This window comes from Chenopodium album, chromosome 9 (assembly GCF_948465745.1).
Source record: "Chenopodium album chromosome 9, dcCheAlbu1.1, whole genome shotgun sequence".
Lineage (NCBI taxonomy): Eukaryota > Viridiplantae > Streptophyta > Magnoliopsida > Caryophyllales > Amaranthaceae > Chenopodium > Chenopodium album.
The window spans coordinates 32,903,357-32,930,370 of NC_137842.1; the positions used below are offsets into that span (position 1 = coordinate 32,903,357).

Below are 27,014 nucleotides of genomic sequence, written 5' to 3' on the forward strand. Positions count from 1 at the left end.
AGGATGAAAGATTCTTGTCCGCCTTTAGGTGAAGCACCATGTTTCTCAAGGGTAGATCCACTTTGAATTCGGCTTTTCTGTTGTTTTTTCCTTTTGTACTTTTTATTGTTTTTTCGCTAACTTTTTATTTTTTCCTTGTAGCCAACGCCTTGAAGATGGTTGAGTTGGCAAAATATTCGACTAAGTCTGCTGCGCAACTGCGCAAAGAAAGCATGCTCTCCAAGAGAGCAGCTGTCGAGGCAAAGGAGGCCAAGAAAGGCGGGGTGAGACTGCCTGACTTGTATTATTTCCTTTAAATTTCTTCCAAGAGTTTTTTGGCCGGCGGGTAACATTTGATTCTTTATTTGTAGGACGCCACTAAACATGTCCACGCTCCATCTCCAAGCTTTTCATAAGGCAAGGGGAGGAGCTAGAAAAAACTTCGGCTTCCAAGGCCGCATTGTAAAACCCCTCCAAGTCAACTTCTACTGCCAATCCGGATTGTCCTACGACCGGTGGTAAATTTCCTTCTGCCATGAAGATTCTGAGTGAAAGCGTAGAACGTTCAGGGAAGAAAGCGCCGGATGCCTTTACGGCATCGATGGGTGGCCGGCCACCCAATGTTGCAGCTGGTGCGGCAACGACTGGGGAGGAGGACGCCTCTATGCCCCAACCTCAAACCCAAGGTAAGAACAAGATTGAACTTCCTTGGCCGCTTGACTTTATGCGAGTCCAGACTAAGGTTGATCCTTTTGGGGGTTTAGTCAGCAACTGGCAACAAATGAATGCCAACCACGTTGCATCCCTCTCACCAAGTACTTCTTTTGGTGCAGATCTTACATCCGACGAGACGAATCTTCCTGGGTTTGCTAAACGGATGGTGAGGACTCTTTCCCGGTCTGAGAAGAAATTCATACCTAATCTATAGGTAGTGGACTTTGACCAGATAATGGGCCAACTGGCTAAGGTAAACTATTCTTCAACTTCATTCTGATATTTTTCTTTTATTTCACTAATTGTTTCATATTCCGGCTGCCCTTTCTCAGGTTATGCTGAGAGTTAATGGGCTCTGAGGCCGACTTTTTCAGGCGAAAACAAGAAGAGGTAAATGAAGCCAAACGGAGGGCCACTGAAAACCTCAACTCTGCTGAATATGCTAATTATATGTGTGTTTGAAATATTAATGTACTAGAGTTGAAACAGGAAGAGCTGATCCGGAGTTTGACGACTGCTAACCATGAAGCTAACAACCAGGCTAATGACCTTGATAAAAAACTGGTAGATGCTAAAGCTGAGCTCAAGGCATTATAAGACGCTGATAAGGAGAACACTAAGCTCCGGACAGACGTCGCCCGGTTGGGGGGGGGGGGAGATTGTCAACCCGCGGAACCAGCGGACAGATGAGCTCGCCAAGGAGCAGATCCGGCTGATGGAGGAGAATTAGCGGGACAATGCAACCCGCTTGAAGATAACCTGGGGGCTCTTCTATCAAGATATAGACTTTGAAGTCTACAAACTTAAGTATGACAAGGCCACTACGGCGTATGATGCCTAAGTTTTGGGTGAGGTAGCTCCGCCTCGCTTCAAAGACTAGGCTATAGAGCTGGGAAATGAAGTCTTAAACAATGAGGAGGAGCCGACGGAGGACAAGAAAAACAAAGACAGGCAGCCTCAAGTGGCTGATAATCAATCAGAAGCCCTCCGAACCGGTTAAAACCTGCCGGGTCAGCAGCCTCAACCTTAACCTCGAACCAGCCTCCCCAAATTCTACGGCAGTATGCCAATTTATTTCTTTGCCGGCCTGTAAGCCGAATATGTTGTAAATTTTACCAACTATGGAGTTGGGTTAACAATTTGTTTCTTTTGTTTCTACACCGGATGTGATTCCGGTTAGTAATCATTCTGGCCGTTGTGCCAGTTTTAATTTTGTGAAGTATTCCGACTTAGTCGAATTTTTATACATGTTTACGTTTGAATCTTTTGAATTGAATTTTTCTTATATACTGCAATTCTTTGATATTTTGCCTAACTTATAAAAAGCATGCGGCTGATTGTTATCCGGCTATTCTTGCCCTTGACAGCTGTGTGGTTGGTATCATTTCAAATTTATTGATTGGCTTGAAAACATTTAATACTTGAAGAAGTATGACAAGGCCACTACGGCGTATGATGCCCAAGTTTTGGGTGAGGTAGCTCCGCCTCGCTTCAAAGACTAGGCTATAGAGCTGGGATTTGGACCACTTGGTATGTTGGGATTCCGTGGTGAGGGCACTCCCTTTGATACTCTTTGTATCTCTCCCATGCTTCGTAAAGGCTTTCATTTGGCCTTTGCTTGAACCCTTGAATCAAGGCTCTTGCCTCCGCCGTCTTCTTTTGAGGGTAGAAGCGGGACAACTTGAGGCGTATGAACTCTTGAGAAACTCCGTTGACTTTGATGGTGTTGCAATATTTTTCAAATTCTTTAAGATGGTTCAACGGGCTCTCATTCTTAGCCCCACTATATTGCCTCTTCTCAATTAAGGTGATCATGGCCGGCCGAATCTCGAAATCATTTGCCGGTGTTGTAGGCGGAGCTATGCCGCTCTCGAACCTATAAGCACCGGGTATTCCTAGCTCCTTCAAGGCCACTCTTGGATTTTCTCCCATGCCTTGCTCTTCTTCAATCTCTTCTTCACTTGAAGAACTATACCCCAAGGATCGATTAGCTATTCTTCTCCTTGAGAGAGTCCTTTCAATTTCCGGGTCAAAAGGCACAATGGATCGATCACGAGCTCTATGCATGCAAAACTTCAAAGAAAATATTAGTAGCACGACTACAAGTGTAGCCTAAAGAAACAAAATCTTTTTGTATTTTTTTTCAATTAAAATGAAGTAGACTCAACAACAAAAGCTAAGCACCAATAGCATTCCCCGGCAACGGCGCCATTTTGACAAGAGGAAAATGTATGTCGTTATCTACCCTTCCCCCAAGTCAAAAAAAATTTGTAAACACCTAACCAACATTATATGAATATAGGGCAAGTTAAGGGTTGATCCCTAGGGAATGCAATGATGAAAACTAGAGTCTAAGTCAAGCTACCTCGAAGATGGAGTTGAGATTATGGTTGGCACTATGGTAAACTAAAACAAGTCTAATCAAGTAAAACAAAGGTCTAGACACTAGGGATATGGGTTCCACATGCAAGTTCAATGATAATGCTAGTTTAGAGCTCAATCAATTAATTCAAGTATTGCAATGGACAAACAATAGTAGCAATCAAGAGAGTTCAAATGCTATCTCCTATAGGCCAATCTAGGTGTCACTATGAAAGGCAAATCAAGAAGGATCACAAGCAAACCCAATCAATTAGAGCAACTTTCAATTCAATTGTTCATGTCATTAAGAGTTGCAATGCAATCTAGATTAATCTTATAGGTTGATCACTCCTAGTCTAATCAATCACATGCAAAACTATGTCAACCAATTTAATTGCAACAAATCAATCAATCAAAGAGCATCAACTAGGAATTTCATTAATCAAACATGCTTCCCCCTTTCCCTAGCAACTAATCTACTCACTAATCATGGTGAAATTCAAGAACAAATAACGAGAAATTTCTTTAATATTCATTTCTATATCAAAATCTAAGAGAAATCAAAATAATCAACAATATCAAATTCAAATCCAAAGAAGAACAAGCAACAAGAAAAAATCAAATAGCAAGTAAGTAAAAGATGAAAGAAGGAAGAGATTCTCACTAATATTGATGATTGAAAATGAAGAAATCCAAACTTGATTGATCAAATGTTGAGTTACAAATCCAAAACCAAGAACTTTTCTCTAACTTCTCTCTAAATTCTCTCTCTAAAACTAAGCTAATGAAAAATTATTAAAAAGTCCCCTTTTGAAAAGGAATTACAATTCTATTTATAGGTAAAGAAGAAACCGGCAAATCCCGCGGTCTCTCTCGATGAATCCGCGGCAGCGGAGAAATGGGTACGGAACCCTCCGCGGGCTTTCTGGGCAGCACCCGCGCCCGCGGCAAGATGGACCCGCGCCCGCGGCCAAAGATGCCGTGCCCGCGGCCAATCCCCTGCTCCCAAAACTCAATCAGGGGGCCGCGGTCTCTCTGAGATGGAGCGCCTTCTACAGATTTCCCGCGCCCGCGGAGAGCCCGCGGGGCAACCGCGGGAAGCTCCTGCTAAAATCTTGCAATTTGCTCTTCTTAAGCCCGCGCCCGCGGCCTGCTGGAAATACCTTGGAGACCTCTCCGAGGCCTCTCCAAGGCCTCTCTAAGCCCTCTCTAGCCAAATGCTTCTTCCTTACTTGATCATTAAGGCCCCAACTCGATTCCTTTGCAAAGGTGATTCTTCAAATACCTACAAAAGCAAACAAAGAAAGGAAATAAAAGGAAAAAGAGCCAAATAAATGGAAAACACGAGGAAAACACGAGAACCATAAAGAAAAGAGGAGAAAGAGAAACTTAAGGAAAAAGGACCAAAAATAAGAGAAGAAAGCATGAAAAAGGGAAAGAAATAACCCTAAAAGACTACCATATGAGTGCCATAAATGACACTCATCAAATTCCCCCAAGCTAGACTTTTGCTCGTCATGAGCAAAACAAAGGCTAAAAAGGAATAAGAAGGGCTTATTCGAAGCAAAAAGAAAAAGAGGGGCGAGAATTTACACTAAGACTCACTGTCGTAGGAATCACGGTTGTTTTTAGCTACAACAAGCCATTTAAACCCCTAGATCGCTCTAGAGGACGAGTGATGCTCTCGTAAGGGTATCCTAAGAGTTTACCCATAACTCTCCACCAAACCCCCAAGAGGCAAACCAGAGAAGGAAAAGAAAGAGGAAAAAGGAAACAAAATCATTACGAAATGGACTTTACAAAGAGACTATAATTCAAATGAATAACAACCTTTCTAAAGAGAATTATGGTATGCACGTTATAAGATATCTAAGGTTGATTGAAACATAAATATGCTAAGCATAGGAACTAGTTATCAGATTCCACTTTCATCCCAAACGGTCTTACCGCGTTCCCCCTACTAATCTCATGTCTCCCCTTAGTGAGCATCTCATAGATTCCGCGAAGGAACCGGAAAAAGATCAAATTTTTGGGCTACTCGACATCTTGATTTCGCATCCCCTTTCCTTAGTCTACAACCTATGATTCCCTCCACCAATGAAAGACTCAACTCCTAGGTCCAAAGGTCTTCCCTAAGGTTGTAACGCAAGGCAAGAAGGGTTAAGGTAGGCTAAAATTTAAAATTTGGTGGTTATCCTAAATTGTGAAGCAAAGACCGGCCAAATCTCAACACCAAACTTAAGTAATCACCAAACAAAAACGTATTAACACCCCCAAGCTTATTCAAAGCAACAATCTACAATCATTAGAACAAAAAGCGCAAGCGCTTTCCCCCCAAGCTAAAAGAAACATTGTCCTCAATGCATAGAGAGGAGAAAGACACTTGAATTTTATGGTTTTTTTTTTTTTTTTTTTTTTTTTTGTTTTTTTTTTTTTGCATTTTCTCATTTATAAATTTGTTTGAATTTCCTTGAACTCCTTAAAAGCATTAGTCCTTGCCTTTTTTACTAAGGACGGCTTTTACATAAGCATTTGCCATTATTTACCAAATATAAACAACTCAATTATGTGTACCAATTCGAACCAAACCCCAACTTCATAGACCACAATCACCAAACATTGACCCTTGCTTCACAAAAACCAAAAAGAAGGAGAACGAAACAAAAGGCTCAAGATATCTAATTATGCGGCTTGAAAAGAGGGAAAAGGGTTCAAAGGGGTAACAAGTAGGCAAATGTATCCCAAACCAAAAAGGGACTATCCTAGAAAGAGAAAAATACCTCCCCGAAAAATTTTCTTTGTCCTCCCTAGGTAGTTCGATCACGGTCTTAGGAATCATACGCTAAGATTCTAGATTAGGTTTGCGAAAATCAAGGATCCATGCCGCTCATGCAAGAGTATGATGAAAGCTTGAACAAATATAAATCTCACATGGTTGTAGCAAAGACTCACTAAGGGTGTCAAATCAAAGATAGGGAGCAACTACCAACATGCCACAAACGAGTAGAATCCGGTTTCATGATCCCCCTAGTTCTAGACAACTATCTTAGCATGCTTTATCCTAGAATCAACCAAACGTAATCTCAAACCGTGCATACCATTATTACCTAAGAAGACTATTATTCAAAACCAAAAGTCCATTGCATACAAGTCCAATTTTCAAAAAGAGAAAGAGTGAAAATAAAACCTCAAAAAGTTATGCACAAAAAAAAGATTAAAAGAAAAGGAAAGAAAAGAAAAGAAGAAGATGGAAAACTTAGACAAGGACAAGAAAGGGAAAGAGGAAAAGGGCAAAGATGCAATCATAACACGTTTATCCCAATCGACATACAAGCGGTCTAATGGCCACATCGCCAAAGACCCCAAACACACTAGGTGTTAAAATCATACATCCTCGAACCGTTCAATTTCTCCTAAATCTAATCTTAATCTAAGCAACCAAGAAAATGAAGAAGTGAAAATAAAGAGGTAAAATAAGAAAGGCCTCACCAAGCATCCGTGCTAAATTAAAGTACCCAAGGAGTAGGAACGTGCTTCTCCAAAAGGTTCCGCAATCCAAAACATAGGCTACGAGCAAGGTGAGTTAAAGGAAAAGGCATTACATACAAAATGAAATTGTTAGTAACTTCCAAACAAAAGCAAACAATAAAACACTTAGATACAAATTATATACAAAAACCTAGAGAAACCATCATCATCAAAAAAAAATTTTTATTTTTTTTTTCTTTTTTTTTTCTTCTCAAGAAACTCCCAAAAACATCAAGAAATGAAACAAAACAACAACAAGCACAGACCAACGAGACCATTAGCAAAAATCCACCAAAAGCCTTATCAAAGACTTCCCACCGAGCCCCAGGTGCCTCCCCAAACCAACATAAAACATCCTTTTTGACCCTCCCCCCTCACAAAATGAAGGCATCGACCGCGATGCCTATAAACATGCAAAATAGGGAAAGGGGAGAACAAAAAGGGAAACAAACATGCATAAGGGGACTATTGGCCAATAGGGCCGGCACCATCATCACCCGTATCCCAACCACCGGTGTAACCAGGAGGAAAACCATAGTGACCCTGGAATAGGTCAAGTTGGGATCGGGTTAATTGGTCATAGGGCTCAGGCTGAACAAGGGGCTCGGGGTGATGGGGGTGAACATAGTAATATGCGGGATCACCCCGATAATCACTCCCCCCCGAGACCCTATAATCATAAGGTGGGAAATCGCGCCTTGGCACATCGGGGTCCTCCACCCCGGGCCAATATGGGTACGTAGGGAGGTTGTCACCACCCCATGAAGGTACCGGCCCTTGTTGGGGCGGCACATAAGGGTAGTTGACCGGAGGTGTGACCTCCCCCCTACGCACACTAGCGTCATACAATGCGCTAGTTTGATAAGACAAAGTTTGGTGGTCCGAGTACATACCTTGCATGCTCAATTGCATGCGCTCCATGTTGTCTCTCATGGCCTCCATCTCTTGGAGATAAGCATCTCCTTGGAAACCTTGTTGTTGTTGTTGTTGTTGTTGTTGTCTCTCATGGTCTCTCAGGGGCTCATTAACCCTGAGGGGTGTTAGCCACATCATCACCCATCCAAGGGGCTCATTAGCCCTAAGGGGAGTCAGACACATCATCGCCCATCCAAGGGGATCATTAGCCCGAAGAGGCACCAAACATATATCGCACCCCCCCATAGGGCGTCAAACATAACAAAAAATACAAGTATACATAAGTTAGCCATACCATTTAGTTTCTTCATTGATGTTGTTTCAAATACATTTGTGTACATGTTTCTTCACAGACACTTGTCACTTAGGAGGGTGTTAGAAAGCGTCTATTATGTCATCGCCCATACTAGGGACTCATTAATGGGTGATCCGAGCACGTACTGTTCCAAGACATGCCTAAAATGAGACCATAATAAGAAAAATGGCATTTTCACCATGGTAGAAGCCTTTTTTCGCAATTTCGGTGGCTCGAATGCATCAATGTTTTCCATGATCGCCTATCTAGAAGGGGCTCATTAACCCTAAGGGGTATTAGACACATCATGCCCATCAAAGGGGCTCATTAGCTCTAAGGGGTGTTATGCACATCATCGCCCATCCTGGCGCTCATTAGCCCTAAGGGGCGTCAGACACATCATCGCCCGTCCAAGGGGATCATTAGACATAAGGGGCATGAGACACATCATCGCCCATCCAAGGGGCTCATTAGCCCTTAGGGGCGTCAGGCACATCATCGCCAATCCAAGGGGCTCATTAGCCTGAAGGGGTACCAAACATATATCGCTCCCCCTCAAGGGGCTCGACAGTTCAAAGGGCGTCAAACATAACAATAAATACAAGTATACATAAGTTAGCCATAACAATTTATTTATTAATTGATGTTGCTACAAATACATATGTCTACATGCTTCTTCACAGACACTTGTAACCCATGAGGCTCATAGATAGCGTCAATTATATCATCGCCCATCCTAGGGGCTCATTATTGGGTGATCTGAGCACGTATCGTTCAAAGACATGCCTAAAAATGATATTGTAATCAGAAAAATGGCATTTTCACCGTGATAGAAGCCTTTTTTCACAATTTTGGAAGGCCGAATGCATCAAAGTTTTCCATGATCGCCTATCTAGAAGGGGCTTATTAACCCTTAGGGGTGTCTAACACATCATCGCCCTTCTAAGGGGCTCAATAGCCCTAAGTGGTGTCAGACACATCATTGCCAATCCAAGAGGCTCATTAGGTCTAAAGGTCCTCAGACACATCATCTCCCATCCAAGGGGCTCATTAGCCCTAAGGGGTACCAGGCACATCACCGCCCATCCAAGGGGCTCATTAGTTCGAAGGGGCACCAAACATATATCGCCTCCCCCCCCCCCCCACAAGGGGCTCGACCGCCCCAAAGGGCGTCAAACATAACAATAAATAGAAATTACATAACTTAGCCATAACAATTTTTTTCTTCATTGATGTTGCTTCAAATACATAAATTTACATGTTTTTTCACAGACACTTGTCACTAGGAGGCTCTTAGAAAGCGTCAATTATTTTATCGCCCATCCTAGGGGCTCATCATGGGGTGATCTGAGCACGTATCGTTCCAAGACATGCCTAAAGAAGGACTGTAATAAGAGACATGGCATTGTCACCATGCTAGAGTCCTTTTTTCGCAATTTTAGTAGGTCGAATGCATCAAAGTTTTCCATGATCACCTATCTAGAAGGGGCTCATTGGCCCTAAGGGGTATCAGACACATCATCGCCCATCCAAGCCCTAAAGGGCGTCATAAACATCATCGTCAATCCAAGGGGCTCAGTAGCCCTATGGGGCGTCATACACATCATCGTCCATCCAATGGGCTCATTAGCCCAAAGGGGCGTGAAACATATATCGCCTATCCAAGGGGCTAATTATCCCTAAGGGGCACCAAAAATATATAGCTCCCCCCCAAGGGACTCGGCCACCCCAAAGTAGTCAAACATAACAATAAATACAAGTATACATATGTTAGCGATAACCATTTGTTTATTCATTAATGTTGCTACAAATACATATGTCCACATGTTTCTTCACAGACACTTGTAACCCATGAGGCTCTTAGAAAGCGTCAATTATATCATCGCCCATCCTAGGGGCTCATTATTGGGTGATCTGAGCACGTACCATTCAAACACATGCCTAAAAATGAGATTGTAATCAGAAAAATGGCATTTTCCCCATAATAGAAGCCTTTTTTTGCAATTTCGGTTGGCCGAATGCATCAAAGTTTTCCATGAATGCCTCTATAGAAGGCGCTCATTATCCCAAAGGGGTGTAAAAAACATCATCTCCCATCCAAGGGGCTCATTAGCCCTATGGGGTTTCTGACACATCATCGCCCATCCAAGGGGCTCATTAGCCTGAAGGGGCACCAAACATATATCGCTCCACCCCATGGGGCTCGTCCGCCCCAAAGTGCGTCAAACATAATAATAAATATAATTATACATAAGTTAGCCATTACAATTTGCTTATTCATTAATGTTGCTTCAAATACATATGTCAACATGTTTCTTCACAGACACTTGTCACACATGAGGCTCTTAAAAAGCGTCAATTATATCATCGCCCATTCTAGGGGCTCATTATTAGGTGATCTGGGCACGTATCGTTCCAAGACATTCCCAAAAATGATACTCTAATAAGAAAAATGGCATTTTCACTATACTAGAATCCTTTTTTCTCCATTTTGGTAGGCCGAATACATCAAAGTTTTACATGATCGCCTATCTAGAAGGGTCTCATTAAGCCTTAGTGGTGTCAGACACATCATCGCCCATCCAAGGGGCTCATTCACCCTAACAGGCTTCACACACATCATTGCCCATATAAGGGGCTTAGTAGCCCTAATGGGCGTCAGACTCGTCATCGCCCATCCAAGGGGCTCATTTGCCCAAAGAGGCGTCACACACATCATCGCTCATCTAAGGGGTGTCTGACACATCATCGCCCATAAATGGGGCTTATTAGCCCTAAGGGGCGTGAGACACATTATTGCCCATCCAAGGGGCTCATTAGCCCTAAGGGGCGTAAGACACATCATCGCCCATCAATGGGGCTTATTAGCCCTAAGGGGCGTTAGACACATCATCGCCCATTCAAGGGGCTCATTAGCCCTAAGGGGCTTCACACACATCATCGCCCATCCAAGGGACTCATTTGCCCTAAGGGGCATGAGACACATTATTGCCCATCCAAGGGGCTCATTAGCCCTAAGGGGCGTAAGACACATCATCGCCCAACGAAGGGGCTCATTAGCCCTAAGGGGCACCAAACATATAGCGCTCCCCCCAAGGGGCTAGGCCATCCCAAATTGCGTCAAACTTAACAATAAATACAAGTATGCATAAGTTAGCCATAACAATTTTTTATTCACTGATGTTGCTTCAAATACATATGTCTACATGTTTCATCACAGACACTTTTACCCATGAGGCTCTTAGAAAGCGTCAATTATATCATCGCCCATCCAAGGGGCTAATTATTGGGTGATCCGAGCACGTACTGTTCCAAGACATGCCTTAAAAAGAGACCGTAATCAGAAAAATGGCATTTTCACCATGCTGAAAGCCTTTTTTCGCAATTTAAGTGGGCGGAAAGCATTAAAGTTTTCCAATGGTCACCTTTTTAGAAAGGGCTCATTTACCCTTAAGGGTGTCAAACACATCATCGCCCATTTAACGAGCTCATTAGCCTTAAGGGGTGTCAGACACATCATCGCCGATCCAAGGGGCTTATTAGCCCTAAGGGGCGTCAACCACATCACTGCCCATCCAAGGGGCTCATTAGCCCGAACGGGCATTAAGCATATATCGCCCCCCAAAGGGCTCGGCCGCCCCAAAGAGTGTCAAACATAAAAATACATAGAAGTATACATAAGTTAGACATAACAATTTGTTTCTTCATTGATGTTTCTTCAAATATATAAATCTACATGTTTTGTCACAAACACTTGTCACCAGGAGGCTCTTAAAAAGCACCAATTATTTCATCATTAAGGGGTGATCTGAGCACATTCCATTCCAAGACATGCCTAAAAATAAGACTGTAATCAGAAAATGGCATTTTCACCTTGCTAAAGACTTTTTTTTCGCAATTTCGGTTTGCCGAATGCATCGAAGTTTTCCATGATTGCCTATCTAAAATGGGCTTATTATCCCTCAGGGGTGTAAGAAACATCATCTCCCATCCAAGGGGCTCTTTATCCCTACGGGGTGTCTGACACATCATCGCCCATCCAAGGGGCTCATTAGCCCTAAAGGGAATCAGACACATCATCGCCCATCTAAGCTGCTTAATAGCCCTAATGGGAGTCAGGCACATCACCGCCCATCCAAGGGGCTCATTAGCCCGAAGGGGCACCAAACATATATCTCTAAACCCTAAGGGGCTCGACCGCCCCAAAGGGCTTTAAACATAACAATAAATACAATTATACATAAGTTAGCCATAACAATTTTCTTTTTCATTGATGTTGCTTCAAATACACATGTTTACATGTTTTTTCAAAGATACTTGTCACCCAGGAGGCACTTAGAAAGCGTCAATAATATCATCGCCCATCCTAGATCTCATTATAGGGTGATCTGAGCACGAACCGTTCCAAGACATGCCTAAAAATGACACCATAATCAGAAAAATGGCATTTTCACCATACTAGAAGCCTTTTTTCGCCATTTTGGTGGGACGAATGCATCACAGTTTTCCATGATCGCCTATCTAGAAGGGTTTCATTAAGCCTTAGTGGTGTCAGACACATCATCACCCATCCAAGGGGCTCATTAACCCTAAGGGCTTCACACACATCATCGCCCATCCAAGGGGCTCATTAACCCTAAGGGGCTTCATACACATCATCGCCCATCCAAGGTACTCATTTTCCCTAAGGGGCGTGAGACACATTACTTCCCATCCAAGGGGCTCATTAGCCCTAAGGGGCTTGAGACACATCATCGCCCAACCAAGGGGCACCAAACATATAGCGCTCCCCCCCATGGGGCTGGGCCGCCCCAAATTTCTTTAAACATAACAATAAATACAAGTATACATAAGTTAGCCATAACAATTTTTTTATTCATTGATGTTGCTTCAAATACATAAGTCTACATGTTTCTTCACAGACACTTTTACCCAGGAGGCTCTTAGAAAGCATCCAAGGGGCTCATTTTTGGGTGATCCGAGCACGTACCGTTCCAAGACATGCCTAAAAATGAGACCGTCACTAGTGGAAAAATAGCTATCCGTAACGGGCAAAAAAGACCTATCTGTAACGGGCATCGGGCGTTACGTATGCCACTGTTACGGATTGCCAGTGTTATTCGTAACGGGAAGTGTCCGTTACGAATAATGGGTTATTCGTAACGGGCACTTGAAATGCCCGTTACGAATAACCCATTATTTGTAACGAACATTTCGAGTGTCTGTTACAAATAACGATTTATTTGTAACGGGACTTTCAACTGCCCGTTACAAATAACGGGGTTAATTGTAACGGGCATGATATCTGCCTGTTACAAATAGTGTGTAACCCAATTTAAAAAAAATCCAGCACATGATGTGCTGGATTAGCTAGCTTGCATAATAATTATAGCACTTATTTTATTAATTAATTGAGATAAAAATAGTATTTCATATATATACAATCAGCCAAAAAAAAAAAAAAAAACATTTATTATCACCTAATAACTAAAACACTGAAAAAATAGAGCAAAAGAAAATCTCAATGGCAATAAGAGATTTAAATGATTTTCCACTAAATTAATGTTAAATCGTTTACATCTTCCACAAATTACTGCAACTCAAGTGGTTTGTCTGGAGCACCAACTTCCCCTGCGAAATCAATCATCTCTTGTGTATGACCAAAATGAAATCTGATGGACTCTGGAGACTATTCCTTGATTTACTGTATGAGCCTGCCATTGGAAAAATGCTTCCTAAAAGATGGAGAAAATGGGATGCTTGAGCTGTGTCTGACGCTGCTACACTAGCAAATATCTGAATCCGAGAGCTTGTACCTGATTGTTCGAAGGTATGTAACAGCAGATCACACTTCTTCTGGTTAAATGGCTCAGGAAGACTCTCCTCAAGTATATTAGTACCCTACATTCATAAATTAAATCAGATCTTATTATGACTATTCAAATCAGAATATCAGAATTTCATGTACATATTAAACATTATTTCACGTGCATATCAACCCAGGGAAGTTGTAACATCTTCCTTCTGTAACATTATTCCATTATGAGAATGACAGATTGACAGTAAACTAAACAATTCATTGAGTGAACAGGACATTACCGTTCTATGAGTTGATATGCACGTGGAATAATGAGATGATACATGTTTTAATGAGATGATACTTGTTTTGAAGTTATATGAGTCCAATTTTGAAGTTATATGAGTCCAATTTAATGAGATGATACTTGTTTTAAGCTCAAGCAAAAGGTCTGAAGCTTTTGTCGAAGAAAATTACAGAGAGTACTTCAGAACATTAAAAGAGACTCTTGACACATTTGAGTAGTGCATTCCATATACTGCTAAATGCATGCTAATGTACAAGTGTTATATTCATCAGTATGAAAAAAATTCAAGTAGAAGCCAAAGCTCCACCTCCCACCCTCTCACTCTCCACCCGAAAAAAGTAGCCAGCGACAGCAACTATTAATAAATTATCTATAGTCTGAACAACTACAAGCTTTTAGCCTTTATCACTAAGCCAAGACCTCATAAGCCTACGACCTCTATAATTCATATTGATTAGACATTGACATATTGTGCCTTATGGAAAAGCTCATGCTACGTATTTTTAATGCAACAAACTTAAGAAGTAAGGTTGGAAATAAAATATTCAACTTACACTAAAACTAAAATACTTGATCAATTAGACAACTAATCCTCAAATTAAAAATTAGGACTTCTATATTGTATTAGACCAAACAAAATTCTCATAAAGCTCCGGTCATCACTTTTTCGCTCTAAATCTCAGGCATATGTAGATAATACTAACCAAGGACCCATGACTCTATCCATGATCCACCTACCAACAACACAATTACAAAAACATATCACAAAATTTACAAAGAAAATTTAATAAAAGAAGAATAAAATTCCTGCAAAGCAATTAGTCCAACAACATCAGACTATATTACCAATTAATTGAGAAATTAGACAAACAAAAATAAGATATACCATGTAATAGCCCTCTTCTATCATGGCAACATAATTTAAATAAAAACACATCAGGAGGTATAGGAGGCTGCAACAAAACTCAGATCTGTAACAATAACACCATCATACAAACAAATCAATCAATAAAAGCAACAAATACAATAAAAATCACTCTCGATCTCCATTAATAAACAATAATCAAGCTAAAAACATTCATCAATTCGCACAAATTGCACAGGAAACAATCAAATTAAGAATATACAAACAACATTTCAATAAAAAAAAGAGGGAAAAATCAAAAATTGAGGAAACATACGTTTACCACCACCAAGGACCTTATGAAGAGGCTTCGATCTATCGAATCTTCGAGAGCAATTCACCAACAGGACCGCAAAGACTTTAAAAGAGCAACATATAGAAAAAAACGAATTATCATCTCACACATATATAATACTATTAATTGAACCTCAAAAGGAAAATTGCGAGCATAATCACCTCGACATCATAGATAATTTACCAGCTTCAACATAAAAAATGTGGCAAAGAGCGCGAGGAACCAAACCGGGTACTTTGACATATCTGAAAACGGTGTGAGTTTTCCAAGAACCACTAGGCCTTAAAGCAGCCGAAAGCCCTCCTTTTCCACTCATAAATCCCTCAACCATTGGTCTCATGAGCTTATCATACACTTCATCCTGCACAGTTATAACCACAACTCACTTAAAAAAGTATGCAATCAATCAATTGAAAAAATCCCAAAAACTAAAAAAGGTGGGAATTCAAACAACAAACCTGAGAAGAATTTGAAGAAAAAACATGCGAAAATCCGTTGTAAACTTCATATTTCAACCTGTTAGAATCGTAAATCGGGGGAATAATCGTAATAGAATGAATCGTCATTGATCGTAAGACAACTCTTACTGGGTTTTTTCGAATTAGGTTGTTTCGATTTAGAAGTTTTGGAAGGAGCAATTGGAAGGGGGCAAACTCTGAGGAAGACATTGAGAGAATTTGAGGAATTTGGTTGATTTGGGGAAGGAATTTTAGGGTTTTGTAAGAGCTGAACATCCATTGATAAGATGTCATCGAGTGGGAAATTGGGGATGTTAAGGTTTTTGGAGGAGAGAGGAGAGAGGAGAAAGGAAAGAAGATGAGGAAATGACGGCTTAAGGACTGATTGACCGAGGAGAGTGAAACCCTAGTTATAAATGGGTTTTTCTCATCAGCTGGGCCCAAATTCAAACATTTATAACGGGCACAATCTTGTCCGTTACAAATAAATAACTATTCGTAACGGGCAAGATCTTGCTCGTAACAAAAACATAGTTTTCGTAACAGGCACCATGTTGCCCATTACGAATAATATGTATTTGTAACAGAATGTTATTTTGACCGTTACAGATATGTTTATTGTAACGGGCATAGCTTTGCCCGTTACAAATAACCCATTACAAATGACAATTTTTCTACTAGTGCATAATCAGAAAAATGGCATTTTCACCATGCTAGAAGCCTTTTTTCGCAATTAAGTGGGCGGAATGCATCAAAGTTTTCCATGGTCGCCTTTTTAGAAGGGGCTCGTTTATCCTTAGGGGTGTTAGACACATCATCGCCCAACTAACGAGCTCATTAGCCCTAAGGGGTGTCAGACACATCATCGCCGATCCATGGGGCTCATTAGCCCTAAAGGTCATCAACCACATCACCGCCAATCCAAAGGGGCTCATTAGCCCGAACGGGCATTAAGCATATATCGCACCCCAAAGGGCTCGGCCGCCCCAAAGAGTGTCAAACATAAAAATACATAGAAGTATACATAAGTTAGACATAACAATTTGTTTCTTCATTTATGTTGCTTCAAATATATAAATCTACATGTTTTTTCACAGACACTTGTCACCAGGAGGCTCTTAAAAAGCGTCTATTATTTCATCACCCATCCTAGGGGCTCATTATGGGGTGATCCGAGCACGTTCCATTCCAAGAATTTTTTTCGCAATTTCGGTTGGCCGAATACATGAAAGTTTTCCATGATTGCTTATCTAAAAGGGGTTTATCATCCCTAAGAGGTGTAAGAATCATCATCTATCATCCAAGGGGCTCTTTAGCCCTAAGGGGTGTCTAACACATCATCGCTTATCCAAGGGGCTCATTTGCCCTAAAGGGCGTCATACACATCATCGCCCATCTAAGGGGCTCATTAGCCCTAAAGGGAGTCATGCACAGCACCACCCATCCAAGGGGATCATTAACCCGAAGGGGCACCAAACATATATCGATCAACCCTAAGGGGCTCGACCGCCCTCAAGGGATTTAAAGATAATAATAAATACAATTATACATAAGTTAGCCATAACAATTTTCTTTTTCATTGATGTTGCTTCAAATACATATGTTTACATGTTTCTTGACAGACACTTAGAAAGCGTCAATAATATCATCTTCCATCCCTGATCTCATTATCGGGTGATCCGAGCACGAACCGTTCCAAGACATGCCTAAAAATGACACCATAATTAGAAAAATGGCATTGTCACCAAACTAGAATCCTTTTTTCGCCATTTTGGTGGCCCGAATGCATCACAGTTTTCCATGATCGCCTATCTAGAAGGGTTTCATTAAGGCTTAGTGGTGCCAGACACATCATCGCCCATCCAAGGGGCTCATTAACCCTAAGGGGCTTCACACATATCATCGCCCATACAAGGGGCTCATTAGCCCTAAGGGGTGTCAGACACATTATGGCCCATCCAAGGGGCTGATTATCCCTAAGGGGCGTGAAACACATCATTGCCCATCCTAGTGGCTCAATAGCCCTAAGGGCCGTCAAATACATCATCGCCCATCCCAGGGTCTCATTAGCGCTAAGAAGCGTCACACACATCATTGCCCATCCAAGGGGCTCATTAGCCTTAAGGGGTATAACACATCATCACCCATCCTAGCCCTAAGGGGCGTCATACACATCATCACCCATCCAAGGGGCACATTAGCCCTAAAGGGCGTTAGACGCATCATCGCCCATCCAAGGGGCTCATTAGCCTTAAGGGGCGTCAGATACATCATTGCCCATCTAAGGGGCTAATTAGCCGTAAGGGGTGTTGTACGGAATAATTTTAAGCGTTAACCCCCTATCTTGAACCCTACTGTGATCATACACTAAAGTACGGTGGCGTCAAAGAGTCGCCAACAAGTTTTAGGAACTTGTAAACCGTTCACAGGGTGAAGGTTACACCCCTTAACGATCCAAGAGATTGTCAACTCCATAAGGTCTTGAACCAAATAGGGTTCGGGGATGAAGGTACAAATACAACCTAAAAGAGATTGAACCTGCCCTAATAATAGGCCTCTACTTTATTTTGATCGTATTCATGTGCGCTTTTTGACTAACATACAAGCAATCAAGAGGATTAACCTTAAACCTGTTTATCTATATTGGTTGAATTTAATGCACAAATAAATCTATTATTGGCGATTACTTGAGTTATAATCATATTAACCCTAAACAAGATTATTAATTATTTTATTAAGCGTGATTACGAGTACAAATTCCCTTTAACATGCATAAAAGGCGCGATCAAGCAATAAAAAACAAATATCAAGCAACATATTAAATATAATAATAATCATCATAATAATCATTAAAATAATCATAATAATAATCATGAATCATGTTAAAACATAGCAAGATCCTAGGCATGATACTAACAAGATTAATAACAAACCCTAGCATGTCACTAAACATTAAAAATCAAACCTTTAACCCTAACATGATACTAACAATCATAAATATTAGGAAGAACATAAGAGGCATCGTACTTTTAATCATAGTTGATATTAAAATTACCCTAGACATGATACTAGGAATCAAAATAACAATCTAAGCATGATCTCTATATCATAACATCAATAAAAACCATTAAAGTACTTACTTTGATGCCTTGTAGCTCTTTCTAATAACAAAATACACACGTTAGTAACTTCAAGGAAAATAATAATCGAACAATTAAATTAAATAATTGAAACAGAGATTTGGGACTAAACCCTCAGAAATTAAACCTTTCACGTCTAGAGCGAAGGCAACTTCGAATATGGCTAGGTGTATCTAGATCTAATGAATGCGGAATTTTTATATTTGAGAGAAGCTAATTTAGAAAAGAGAGAGAGAGAGAGTAATCAAGAGAATCTTGATGAGAGTTGGTAGATTGTAGATGACTGAAAATTGGTTATCGAAAACGGAGTTTTTAGCACGTTATTTATAGAGAAAATCAGCCAAAAAGATAAAATATCAAAACTGAGTCTGGCGCACGTAAAACTGAACTAGCGCCAACGCTGGCCATTGGCGCCAGGCGCCAACATTAGCGCCAGGCGCTTATGCTAGAGCCAGACGCCAAGCGTAGCGCCAGGCGCTACAGCTGGCGTTTGGCGCTGATTTAAAATTTCATGCGTTTTCTTAAAATCAGATAAAAATTGCCGTACAGGAGGATAAAATCGTATTTTTCCTCAAAAATGCTCTTTGATTTAAATTAAAACTCTGAAAAGTCAACAAAAGTCAATTTACCAATGCTAATTGAATTAGGAATGAAAAGAACCTTCTTGAAGAATCTAGAAGACTAAAACCATTCCTAATTGCATTAGGAATGATAAATCATATTAGGCCCTCCCCTAGATCTTTGGGCCGCATACAAGGCTCAAACCAGGTCCAGCTTAGTAAATTGGCCATAACTTCCTCAATATTCATTGGAATTGGGCTTATAATATATCGTTAGAAAGCTCTTGTCAAGCCCCATCCAACTACACTACTATTGGACCCATATCATGGACCAACCAAACTGGATTAGCTGTTTTCTTAAAATAAGTTTTCAAAAAACAGAGAGAAGAGAAAAGAATTAAAACTATCCGCAAAACTAAACTTTCCATACTATCACTTCATTCGATTATGGTTCGACGTGAAAGGTACTCATCACCGGGTTTTGTTTTAGGAAGACACAAATGGGTGCCTACAGGTGTCAGACACATCATCGCCTATCCAAGGGGGATCATTAGCCCTAAGGGGCGTGAGACACATCATCGCCCATCCAAGGGGCTTATTAGCCCTAACGGGAACCAAACACATATCGTTGTACCCTAAGGGGCTCGGCCGCCCCACAGGACACATCCTCGCCCATAATTTTGTTTACATAATTTAGAAGTATACATAATTTAGCCATAACAATTTTGTTTATTCATTGATGTTGCTTAAAATACATATGTCTACATGTTTCTTCATAGACACTTGTTACCCAGGAGGCTCGTTGAAAGCGTCAATTATATCATCGCCCATCCTAGGGGCTCATTATTGGGTGATGCGAGCATGTACCGTTCCAAGACATGCCTAAAAATGAGACCGTAATCAGATAAATGGAATTTTCACCATGCTAGAAGCCTTTTTTTCGCAATTTTGGTGGGTGGAATGCATAAACGTTTTCCATGATCGCCTATCTTGAAAGGGCTCATTAACCCTTAGGGGTGTCAGACACATCCTCGCCCATCCAACCAGCTCATTAACCCTAAGGGGTGTCAGACACAACATCGCCCATCCAAGGGGCTCATTAGCCCTAAGGAGCGTAAAACACATCGCCGCCCATCCAAGGTGCTTATTAGCCCGAACGGGCATTAAACATATATCGCCCCCCAAAGGGCTCGGCCGCCCCAAAGGGCCTCAAACATAACAATACATAGAAGTATACATATGTTAGCCATAACAATTTATTTCTTCATTGATGTTGCTTCACATACATAAGTCTACATGTTTTTTCACATACACTAGTCACCAGGAGGCTCTTTAAAAGCGTCAATTATTTCATCACCCATCCTAAGAGCTCATTATAGGGTGATCCGAGTACGTACCATTCCATGAAATGCCTAAAAAAAAGACTGTAATTTTGGTTAGCCGAATGCATCAAAGTTTTCCATGATCGCCTATGTAGAAGGCGCTCATTATCCCTAAGGTTTGTAAGAAACATAATATCCCATCTAAGGGGCTAATTAGCCCTAATGAGAGTCAGGCACATCACTGCCCATCCAAGGGGCTCATTAGCCCGAAGGGGCACCAAACATATATCACTCTACCCCAAGGGGCTCGACCCCCCCAAAGAGCGTCAAACATAACAATAAGTATAATTATACATAAGTTAGCCACAACAATTTATTTCTTCATTGATGTTGCTTCACATACATAAGTCTACATGTTTTTTCACAGACACTAGTCACCAGGAGGCTCTTTAAAAGCGTCAATTATTTCATCACCCATCCTAAGAGCTCATTATAGGGTGATCCGAGTACGTACCATTCCATGAAATGCCTAAAAAAAAACTGTAATTTTGGTTAGCCGAATGCATCAAAGTTTTCCATGATCGCCTATGTAGAAGGCGCTCATTATCCCTAAGGTTTGTAAGAAACATAATATCCCATCTAAGGGGCTAATTAGCCCTAATGACAGTCAGGCACATCACTGCCCATCCAAGGGGCTCATTAGCCCGAAGGGGCACCAAACATATATCACTCTACCCCAAGGGGCTCGAACCCCCCAAAGAGCGTCAAACATAACAATAAGTATAATTATACATAAGTTAGCCACAACAATTTATTTCTTCATTGATGTTGCTTCACATACATAAGTCTACATGTTTTTTCACAGACACTAGTCACCAGGAGGCTCTTTAAAAGCGTCAATTATTTCATCACCCATCCTAAGAGCTCATTATAGGGTGATCCGAGTACGTACCATTCCATGAAATGCCTAAAAAAAAGACTATAATTTTGGTTAGCCGAATGCATCAAAGTTTTCCATGATCGCCTATGTAGAAGGCGCTCATTATCCCTAAGGTTTGTAAGAAACATAATATCCCATCTAAGGGGCTAATTAGCCCTAATGAGAGTCAGGCACATCACTGCCCATCCAAGGGGCTCATTAGCCCGAAGGGGCACCAAACATATATCACTCTACCCCAAGGGGCTCGACCCCCCCAAAGAGCGTCAAACATAACAATAAGTATAATTATACATAAGTTAGCCACAACAATTTATTTCTTCATTGATGTTGCTTCACATACATAAGTCTACATGTTTTTTCACAGACACTAGTCACCAGGAGGCTCTTTAAAAGCGTCAATTATTTCATCACCCATCCTAAGAGCTCATTATAGGGTGATCCGAGTACGTACCATTCCATGAAATGCCTAAAAAAAAGACTATAATTTTGGTTAGCCGAATGCATCAAAGTTTTCCATGATCGCCTATGTAGAAGGCGCTCATTATCCCTAAGGTTTGTAAGAAACATAATATCCCATCTAAGGGGCTAATTAGCCCTAATGAGAGTCAGGCACATCACTGCCCATCCAAGGGGCTCATTAGCCCGAAGGGGCACCAAACATATATCACTCTACCCCAAGGGGCTCGACCCCCCCAAAGAGCGTCAAACATAACAATAAGTATAATTACATAAGTTAGCCATAACAATTTGCTTATTAATTTATGGTACTTCAAATACATATGTCTACATGTTTCTTCACAGACACTTGTAACCTAGGAGGCTCTTAGAAAGCGTCAATTATATCATCGCCCATCCAAGGGGCTCATTATTGGGTGATCCAAGCACGTACTGTTCCAAGACATGCCTAAAAATGATACCGTAATAAGAAAAATGGCATTTTCACCATACATATATCGCTCATTAACCCTAAGAGGTGTCAGACACATCATCGCCCATCCAAGAGGTTGGTTAGCCCTAAGGGGTTTCAGACACATCATCGCCCATCCAAGGGGCTCATTACCCCTTAGGAGCATTAGACACATCATCATCTATCCAAGTTGCTCATTTGCTCTAAGGGGCGTAAGACACATCATCGCCTATCAAAGGGGCTCATAAGCCTTACGGGGCACCAAACATATATCGCTCCCCCCTAAGGGGCTTGGCCGCCCCAAAGGGCGTCAAATATATCAATAAATACAAGTATACATCAGTTAGCCATATTGGGTGATCCGAGCATGTACCGTTCTAATTATATCATCGCCCATCCTAGGGGCTCATTATTGGGTGATCCGAGCATGTATCGTTCCAAGACATGCTTGAAAATGGGAATGTAATAATAAAAATGACATTATCACCATCCTAGAAGCCTTTTTTTGCCATTTTGGTTGGCCGATTGCCTCAAAGTTTTCCGTGATTGCTTATCTAGGAGGGGCTCATTAACCCTTAGTAGTGTCAGACACATTATCGCCCATCCAAGGGGCTTATTAGCCCTAAGGGGTGTGAGACACATCATCGTCCATCCAAGGGGCTCATTAGCCCTAAGGGGCATCGGACACATCATCGCCCATCCAAGGGACTCATTAGCGCTAAGGGGAATCAGACATATCATCGCCCATCCAGGGGTCTCAATATCCCTAAGGGGCGTCAGGCACATCACCGCTCATCCATGGGGTTGATTAGCCCAAAGGGGCATTAAACATATATCGTCCCCCAAAGGGCGTTTAACATACTAATAAATATAAGTATACATAAGTTTGCCATAACAATTATTTACTTCATTGATGTTTCTTCAAATACATAAGTTTACATGCTTTTTCACAGACACTTGTCACTAGGAGGCTCTTAGAAAGCTTCAATTGTTTCATAGCCCATCCTAAGGGCTCATTATGGGGTGATCTGAGCATGTACCATTCCAAGACATGCCTAAAAAACGACTATAATCAGAAAACTAGCAATTTCAACATGGTAGAGACCTTTTTTTTTAAATTTCGGTGGGTCGAATGCATCAAAGTTTTCCATGATCGCCTATCTAGAAGGGTCTCATGGTCCATAAAAGGTGTAGGACACAACATCTCCCATCCAAGGGGCTCATTATCCCTAAGGGGTGTCAGACACATCATCGCTTATCCAAGGGGCTAATTAGCCTTAAGGGCCGTCAGACACATCATCGCCCATCCAAGGGGCTCATTAGCCCTAAGGGGCGTGAGACACATCATCGCCCATTTAAGGGGCTCCTTAGCCCTAAGGGGCGTTAGTCACAACATCGCCTATCTCAAGGGCTCATTAGCCCTAAGGGGCGTTAGACACATCATTGCCCATCTATGGTGCTCATTAGCCTTAAGGGGTGTTAGACTCATCACCGCCCATCAAAGGGGGTCATTAGCCCGAAGAGGCATTAAACATATATCAACTCCCAAAGGTTTTAGCTGCCCAAAAGGGCGTCAAACATTACAATATATACAAGTACACATAAGTTATTCCTAACAATTTGTTTCTTCATTAATGTTGCTTCAAATACATAAGTCTACATGTTTCTTTAGAAACATTTGTCACCTAGGAGGCTCTTTTAAAGCGTCAATTATATCATCGCCCATCCAAGGGGCTCATTATAATGTGATCTGAGCACGTATTGTTCAAGGCATGCCTAAAAATAACACTAGAATCAGAAAAATGGAATTTTCATCATGTTAGAGACCTTTTTCGCAATTTTAGCGGGCCGAATGCATCAAAGTTTTCCATGATCTCCCATCCAATGAGATCATTATTAATCCTAAAAGGGTGTAAGACGCATCATCTCCCATCCAAGGGGCTCATTAGTCCTAAAGGGGTGTAAGAAACATCATCGCCCATCCAAGGGGGCTCATTAGTCTTAAGGGGCGTCAGACATATTATCACCCATCCAAGGGGCTCATTAGGCCTTAGGGGTGTCAGACACATCATTGCACATCCAAGGGGCTCATTAGCCCTAAGTGGTGTCAGACACATCATCGCCCATCCAAGGGGCTCATTAGCCCTACAGGGCGTCATAAGTGTTTCCCGAAATCCGAGTTTGACTGTCAATAAGCAAATGATTTCTAAAATCCATCTGAGCACGACCATGCATTTTTTCAGAGTCTCGCTCTTCGAGAGTCCTTGTAAACAACAAGACATTTTCCCTATTATTAGTAGGGGGACATTCCCAGTCTTGTAATGTAGCTTCTCTTACTAAGTGGACCTAGCCGCCCTAGTGATGCCGTTATAATCTCTCTTTACGGCACACGTTTGACAATCAGCACAGCAGACTAGTACTCAAACAAGAAAGCTCACTATACTCATGGTCAAGGAAAAAGGTTCTGATAGCAATAATGAGAATTATACTAATGACGATTTTAAATCTCTATTCTAATAGATCGATCCAGTATGGTTATGAACCAATACCTGTGCAAATAATTCATGAAAATCATGTCCTTGTAGCACATGAAACAATGCTATAAATAAAACTACACACTAATCTCAACTGGTCATTAATCGTCCATTGTTTAAATGAGCTCGATTAGGGATAATTTTCGATTACAATATTCAACGTTCACTTAATAGGTGTTTCCTTATCAAGACTGGTCTCGATACCCTATTTTGAATATTATTTAAATTGAATGGACTCATTATTTAATTCTAAACAACAATGAAATAGAAACGGAGTGTTTTAAATTGCATGAAAATTTAATTACTCCAAAACTTAATGGTTCATCATAGTGTTTTACATCAACATTGTCCAAAATTTAATTAAAACACTAAAATAAGGAAATCAAAGCGAGTTTCCAATATGCTTGATTCCTGTTGCCTCAACGTGTTTGTTGTGCTTCACTTGAGACAAAGGTTTAGTAAGTGGATCGCCTACATTATAATTCGTTCCAACTTTGCAAATTCTGATTTCACCTTTAGATTTCCATTCTCTAATCATGTGAAATCGCCTCTTGACATGTTCGACCTTCTGATGTTCTTGTGGCTCTCTAGCCTGAGCAATAGCCCCATTGATGTCAAAATAGAGATCTATTGGACCCTTTAAGGAGGGTACAACATCAAGTTCCCCAATGAACTTATAAATCTAAACTGCCTCCTTAGCTGCCTCATATGCTGCCAAGTATTCGGCTTCAATTGTAGAATCAGTAGTTGTGCTTTGCTTAGCACTCTTCCAAATAAACGCTCCTCCATTGAGACAGAATATGTACCGAGACAATGAGTTGAAGTCGTCTCTATCTGTCTGGAAGCTTGCGTCGGTGTATCCTTCAAAAACCAATTAATCTCTACCACCATAGACCAGGAATTTATCCTTATTCCTTTTCTGGTACTTTAGGATATTCTTAGGCACAGTCCAATGCGCCTCTCCTGGGTCTGATTGGTATCGGCTCGTAGCACTCAAGGCATACGATACATCTGGCCTAGTACATATCATGGCATACATGATCGATCCAATAAGCGAAGCATATGGAATCTTATTCATCCTTTCCCTCTCATCAGGTGTCTTTGGACACTGCTTCTTGCTAAGGGTTATGCCATGTGACATGGGTAGGTGGCCTCTCTTGGCTCCTTCCATGTTGAATCGAGCTAGTACCTTATCAATATAAGTACTTTGACTTAATCCTATCATCCTCTTTAATCTAATCTATTGATCTTGATGCCTAATATGTACTTAGCCTATCCCAACTCTTTTATTGAAAAACATTTTCCGAGCCAAGCCTTTGCAAACTCTAACAATGGAATGTTGTTTCCAATGAGCAACATGTCATCGACATATAAGACTAGGAAGGCGATGTCACTCCCACTGACCTTATTGTAAACACAAGGCTCATCTGGATTCTTGATAAAACCAAACTTACTAATGGCTTCATCAAATTACAACTTCTAACTTTTGCTTTCTTGCTTTAATCCATAAATGGACTTCTTAAGCTTGCATACCTTTCTAGCATTGTTTTGGTCTACAAAACCTCCAGGCTGCGTCATGTACAAAGTTTCTTCCAAAATTCCATTGAGGAACACAGTTTTAACGTCCATTTGCAATATTTTGTAATTGTAATATGCAGCAATCGCTAGAAGGATCCGAACGGATTTAAGCATTACGACTGGAGTAAAGGTGTCATCGTAATCAATGCCATGAACTTGTCTGTAACCTTTTGCTACCAATCTAGCGTTGTAAATGAATACATTTCCATCTTTGTCGGTTTTCAACTTAAAAATCCACTTACATCCAATAGGTATGTAGCCTTCGGGTAAGTTAACTAAGTCCCAGACTTGATTTTCAAACATGGAATCCATTTCAGACCTCATGGTCTCTTGCCATTTTGCAGAGTCGGTGCTTGCCATCGCTTGCTTGTAGGTTGCTGAATCATCTCAATCCATGATTAGGATGTCCTGATTCTCGGTTAAAAACAATCAGAGATATCTATCAGGTTGAGATCTCAGCCTCTGAAACCTACGTAGGGT

The 27,014-nt window shown here is 41.1% G+C and overlaps 1 pseudogene; it reads left to right on the plus strand.

Annotated features, from left to right (window-relative positions):
* Positions 1 to 2,233: 2,233 nt before the first annotated feature.
* Positions 2,234 to 2,332, plus strand: LOC145561163 (small nucleolar RNA R71; annotated as a pseudogene).
* The last annotated feature ends 24,682 nt before the right edge of the window (positions 2,333 to 27,014 follow it).